At 41.7% G+C, this 6,846-nt stretch overlaps 1 pseudogene; it reads left to right on the plus strand.

The window, feature by feature from the left end:
• The first annotated feature begins 966 nt into the window (after positions 1-966).
• On the plus strand, positions 967-1,443 carry LOC101581134 (annotated as a pseudogene).
• Positions 1,444-6,846: the final 5,403 nt, after the last annotated feature.

Below are 6,846 nucleotides of genomic sequence, written 5' to 3' on the forward strand. Positions count from 1 at the left end.
GTGTTTTATGAAGCATTCATTTTATGCTTCTGTAGACTGGGTAGCTTTTCTTTTCTTTTCTTTCTTTTTCTTTTTTGGGCACTTAATAGGCATCCTAACTCATGTGTCTTTACAACCGTCCTGTGAGGCATAGACTTCCCCAAACTCCTACTTTTTTTTGTGGTGCTGGGACTGACTTCAAGGCCTTCACACTGAGCTACATTGCCCACCCTTTTTTATTTTGACATAAGGTCTTGCTAAGTTGCTAAACTGCCCATGCTGGGCTCACACTTGTAATCCTCCTGCTTTCCCTTCTCTCCCAGAGTGCTGAGATTACAGATGTATACTGCGATGCTCACATTTTTGAGTTTTAAACATCATTTAACCTTGGAAACCAGTAGAAATGTTGGAAAAATTGATCATTTTGACATGACATAGACTTGACTATTTGAATTTATCCCTTATTCTAGAGATAATCCAGTTTTGCTTTTTATTTTTTAGAACAGCTATAATTCTGAGAAGGTCACTTAGCTCAGTGTTGGTGGTTTCTGTGCATTTCTTAAAAATTTTATTTATTTATTGTGTGTGTGTGTGTGTGTGTGTGTGTGTGGCCAGCTCAGCCCACCAGGGGGTGGGGCTGGCTGGCATGTGGTGCTGGGGATTGAACCGCGGTCCCTGTGCTTTGCTTAGCTTGTTCTAAGTAGGTGCTTTAGACCACTGAGCCATCTCACCAGCCCCTCTGTGCATTTTTTAAAATCTTATTTCCCTATTTCACTAAAGTCATTATAATATGGACTTCGATCATATGGAAGAAATGAAATAGCTTGACAGTTGTTTGAATCTTAAAGATTGGCTCTGAAAGTCCTTATGGTTTTTATATCATTATGGTTTCTATTATTAAAATAAATAAAAGTATAAATGATTTTTTAAGCCTCATGTCCCTTCTCCCTGTATTTGGCTCTCACTGTTAAAAAATAATGCCTCTTTGAATATGGCAGCGCTGTTTGTACCTGGCCTTGCAGGAAAGTGTTGGCTGTGGCTGGTCGCAGGGGAGGCACGTAGAGAGTTTTGGTCTCAATTCAGAAAAGAGAAAGAAACAGTGGTGGTTAAGACTGAAGAAGTGAAAAAAGAACCTATTCTGGTTTGTCCACCTTTACAAAGTCGAGCCTATATGCCACCCGAAGATCTTCTGAGTCGTTTGGAATCTCATATTAAATTTTTGGTTCATCTCTTCCCAGTAATTGGCAAGACATCTCCCTAGAAGAATGCCGTATGAAGTTCAGTCTCTTGGCACAGTTAGCTGATGACTTGGGCCACGCAGTACCTAACTCCAGGCTTTCTCAGATGCGCAGCGTCAGAGATGTTCTTGATTTCTACAGTGTTCCTGTTCAAGAAAGATCTAAATGTGATGAACTTACTGCTAGTAATTTGCCTCCCAATGTGAAAATCACTTGGGGTTACTAATCAATTCAGAAGATAAACATAGTGAAATAATTTTTGTTTTCCTGATGAAAAGGCAGCTGATTATATCTTTTAGTAGTTTACCTGTCAGAATTGTATAAATTCTTTTTTTTTTTGTATAGAAAAACAAAAAAAAAAAAAAAACCTCATGGCTTTTAAACCATCATATCAACAAAGAAATAACAGGATTTTCTCTTTTCACATTTGCAGAAACCTTATTTTATTGGAATCAAGTTAAATAATTTATGGAAGTTTTTTTTCTTCAGAGAATACCAGTTAAGTTGCTTTTAAGATAGGAAGCCATCACCAGTTCAGATGTTTGTCTTTGTAGATGTAAAGCAGTAGTTGCAAGAAACTGTTCAATCCTATTGGCACTCGACGGATTTATCATACATGTATGTCACAGATGCAGATAAAGAAACTTGTATTAGATATTAATAAAATAAGTCATTTGGATATGGAAAAATAAAATAATGCATGGAGACAATAAAACTTACAACAAAACTTTAGAATTTGACAGGATTGTGTGGATAATGGTTCCCAATAGTATTTCTATACTAATCACTCACCTATATTGCACCTATAAAAATATTTCTTAGCAATTCTTAAGTGTTGTGGTAGATTGACACCTGGAAGTAAACTTGTAATGCCCAACTGAATTGAACCAGTGTAGTCCTGGGCGTGGGAGGCTTGCCTGAGGATTGGTGCTAGCAGAAGAGGCAGAACTGGAGAGAAAGCTGCTAGGGAGCTTTTGGAAGCTGTAGCTTTTGCTGGAGGACCTTGTCATTCTGGCTTTTCTGATGGACTCGGCTGTTCTCATCATCAAAGGAGTTTGGGACCTGACTGTTGCTGAGAATGACTATGGTTCAGTTCAGGTCCTCACCTTGAGCGTCACTTCCTGGATCCAAAGGAAGAGGCTGCACTGCTCAGCCTCCTGAAGAAGCTTGTCGTATTGGCTTTCCTGATGAGAACTCAACTGTTCTCATCCTCAGAGGAGCTCAGAACCTCACTATTGCTGAGAATGGCCATGGTACTTTTGAGGGGAGCTCTGGTTCTTCCCTTAAGCATTGCTTCCTGGATCCAGTGCAGATCCCTCAGCCTTCTAGAACAAATCCTTCACCCCACTGGCATAGACCACTAACCTTTGGGTCTTCCTGGTGCAGATCCATGAAATGGGCCTACATGAGACATTGTAGTGGACTCTAGGCCTCCATCTGTATTTGTGGAGGGCATTGCTGGATTCTTTGGTCTTTAGTGTATGGACAGATTTCCTGCACTTTTTTTGTGTTTGACTCTTGGGGTAACTATTATAAAATAATCTTATAATTAAGTGTCCTGTATTGTATTGTTTCACCTTGGAAAACCCTAAACTACCACAAGTGCCCTCCTATTTTCAGACACCATAATTATCCATACCAGTCTTCAATTTAGTCAAACAAGAGGTATTTATTAAGTCATCTTATAAAGGATATAACTGAGGTTTAGAAAGAGTAGATCACTGAGCAACAGGGAAACAGTAGTGACAGTGTTGTGATACAAATACAGATCTAAATCCCTCTGAGGCTAATACCATCTTTCAGATAAAATTGTTTGGTAGCTTTTATGCCTACAAGCTGGCCCCAGGACTCTTCATGTCCTCACACTGAGTGCACCAGTTGTACCTGTACAATTTGTGCTATCTTGCTGGTAACCACAAAGTACAAAGTAAGGCTTGGGTCTGTTTAGATTATCCTGGTCTTGCCTTGGGGACCAGGTTGGAATGTGAAAACTCCTGCTTTCTCCTGGCTGTGGCTGAGGTCTATAAAATCACAGTGCTCACAAGGCAGGGTAAGACCTGCTGAGGAGGAGGAGGGTCTTGAGAATCGGGCAGTAGCAGTGGTAAAGTTTCACTTGGGGAAAACCAGATTCTTTAAGAATCCTTATCTCCTTGTTGCAAGAACGCTTTGTTCTCCCATATCAGTTGCTGCTCCCTGGCTCACTCCTGCCCCCCTCTAAATGTGTGTGTATATCCAATAAGTGGTGGCAAGCTCAGAGGATCTTTGTCTTTGCCCATCAGAAGCATGGCCCTCCCAGCCCCCCTTTCATGTACCCCTAATATTGTCTTTCATTTCCTCCTTTGCCACACTTCTCATACAGCCAGTTGGTGATCGTGGTGCGCTCCCTCACAAGATCTGCCACTCTGTTTTCCATGTTGCTCTTTCATGCATCACTTGCTGTGGGGGAGCCGGCTGTCATGTTGTAAGGACATTTGAACAGCTCTCTGTCTACGTGGAGAGAAACTCCATGTAGCAAGCACAAATGCATTCGCTGTGTAGGTGGGTCACCTTGGAAGCACTCTCTGCTGCTTCAGCAAGAAATTGGAGGACTATAGCCTGGCTGGCAGCTGACAGCAGCCTCCCAACTGGCCCTGAACCAGAACTACCCAGTTAATCTGCTCCCAGAACCAGAATCTGTAGATACTGTGTGATAACAAATGCTTATCATTTAAGAGGGCAAGTTTTGTTGTAATGTGGATGAAGCGACGGACAGTGGGCTGGCTCATTCAGTCTTTGTTGGACGCACTCAGCTTGTGATGTGCTTCCTTGGAGAGTTCATGCTCGCTTCAGCGACTGACTTGAAGTTTGGATTGGCCTTTGCATGTTGCATATTTGCTAGATCATGGGCAGAGGTGTTGTTTGTTTGTTTGTTTGTTTTTTAATGACATTAATCCCCTAATGCCATCTTCTGACAGTCAGCAAGAGAAGAACCTAGACCACACTTGTTTTATTCATTGCAGGATTTCTAATGCCTTGTTATACAACAAAGATGTGTTGATCAAGTGTTGTTTGAATTAAGTGTTATTCCAGGCAAGGAAAAATGGAACGAAGGCACAAAGATAGGAAAGTATGTGGTGTGTGTAATTGTCTATTAAATTAAAAATTGATATTTTATTGAAGTAAATGCCTGCTTCTTTCATATGTAGTTCAGTTAGATTTTATAGTAATTAAATTTGTTTTTAAACTTTAATTCAATGTGAAATGAAGTTATAGTGAAGTTTGTGTTTAAATTTATGGAAATAGAAAGTTCAGTCTATATAGTTCCCAGTAGTCCTTTTGTTGTGACATTGTCTTTTCATTTTTCACTTTCAAAGATAACACATTTGAGATCACAGAGTCAAATATCAATTCAGATCTAATAATAAATCTCTGTGGAGCAGTGGCAGGGCTTGAGCCATGAGGCAGAAGGTCTGAAATGTCACTTGAGTTTGCCACTGACTGTTCCAGGACAGGGCAGATTAGCGACTTGTGTGCCCTGTGCGTCTGGTGAGCGTCAGCCTTCCTGGGCGAGGACAGCAGCAACCCTAGGCAAGGTCCACTCAGGGGAACTCTGCATTCACCCTCTGCCCTCCTATCATCTAACTAACATTCATCCCTGTCTGCTTTGTGTTAGGAACTGCGCCGAGTGACTGGTGAGAAACATAAGGCGGCATGGTGCGAAAGACAAATACAACAAGTACAATTTAACTTGTGATAAATGGTAGCCTGGGAGTAAACAAAAGGCACACTGTGAGCACACAGAAAGAGAGATTGATGTCCAGGGAGGTTTCCTGCAGGCGGTGAGATCAGCTCTGAATTTGCTTTGTCAGTGCTGTAGGCAAAGAAGAAAGTGTAGTCTCTGAACTAGCATACATGCCTGAGTACAGACCCCTGGGATAGGTGATGTGATCCGGGGGAAAATGAGGTGACCAACCATCCTCCTCAGAGGCCAAGGGACAACCCCGTGAGGAGCACCTTGCATGCCTTTGCTGGTCCTGCTCCCAGGTCACTTTTCTTTCTGCACAGGTGCATGTGTTGGGTGAGCCCTGGGCACAGCACATTATGGGACCACAGGGAGGCATAAAAGATAACATAATTTCTTTTCCTCCAGGATCAACCTGGCAGCTAGTAAATTTTTTTTTCTCACATTAGGCATGGTTTTTGTTGCTCTTAGTATCTTAAGCATGTAGTTGATTTCTAGATGTAAGCATTGCAGCATGGGAATGGACAGAAAAGTTATTGTTTGGAGAGTTAGCTAATCATTAAATTTTAAAGAGCCTATATATTGCTTTCTTGGTCCTCATCAATATAGAGTAGAGCCTGTGAAAGCATGAGATGGTCTTCAGGTAGTCTCTAACTCAACAGGTTCTTCTTTGTGTCAGCTGCTGGGGTAGAGGAAATGTTGTATTTCTAACCCTCAGGAGTTCTTGGTAACAAATGAGTACACCATTTTTTCCCCTCTGGATCCTTCTTCTATTGCCTTGTAATGGCCAAATAATAGCCACTTGGTATTAGAATAGCTGTCATGTGCCAAGTATTTCATGTTATCTTAATACTCACTACAATGCTATCATTATTCTCGTTTTTATAGTTGAGGAAAGTGAGGATGGGAAGGATGCACAGTTCCTAGGAAATCCTTCTTATACAGAGAATCCTTACACAGATTATAGAAAGCCTTCTATTGCTGTCCAAGGAAATTACCCATCATTCTTGCCCTTTCACCACTTCTCAAAAGTAGAGGAAGACTTGCCTAGCATGCTTGCAAGCCCTGGGTTCAATTCTCAGTACCACATGGGGAAAAATGTACTCTGAATTAAGCTGGTCTGATTTGTGGTGATGTGTCCATTTTAGGATGGAATAAAAACAATATGCATTTAGCAGAAACTATACTTTTCCTAGGCCTCTGGCACTGATATTCTGTCGGTGCTGGTGACACATAGCCTGAGCCACAGCTCCAGGCAGCCAGGGAATCATGAGGAGGTACAACTGTCTGTGCTACAGCTACTGTAGTCATAATCTCTAATGTTTGGGAGGTCAATGTTAAGGTTTAGGTCTCCCCACGTCTCATGTATCTAGAGGTGGAGTTTTGAGCTTTTGAATGATGTGACAGGGCACTGTTCTTTCTCATCAGTAGATTAGTCTTTCGAGTTCATAGCGGAATGTGCTGTTAGAAAGCGAGGCCTGGTCTGAGGAGGCGGGTGTGGCCTGGCAGGAGGCGTCTCTGGCTCCTCCTTTCTCTCTTTCTCTGTTATGTGGGCACCATGGATTAAACAGCTTTTCTCTGCCATGCCATTCCCCCGCTCCACCTCTACCTTGGACTCAGCCCATCATGTGCTGAACCTGCTAAAACCATGAGCGGAAGTAAACCCGTCCTCAGAACTGCAGGTGGTGGGTATTTTGTCCCAATGTTGAAAAGGTGACTGATACAGTTCGAAGCATTTTCAATACAGTTTATAATGAATTTTTAACAATATTTTCAATTTATGTTGGGTTTCTTGGGAAGTAACCCCGTTATAAGTTGAGGAGCATCTATATACTGGAAATCTATGGAATAACATAACGAATCACTGTAGGACTGCCAATCTTAAATAAGATTCCTTAACTTTGTTCC

This window comes from Octodon degus, unplaced genomic scaffold, assembly GCF_000260255.1.
Source record: "Octodon degus isolate 3935 unplaced genomic scaffold, OctDeg1.0 scaffold00040, whole genome shotgun sequence".
NCBI lineage: Eukaryota > Metazoa > Chordata > Mammalia > Rodentia > Octodontidae > Octodon > Octodon degus.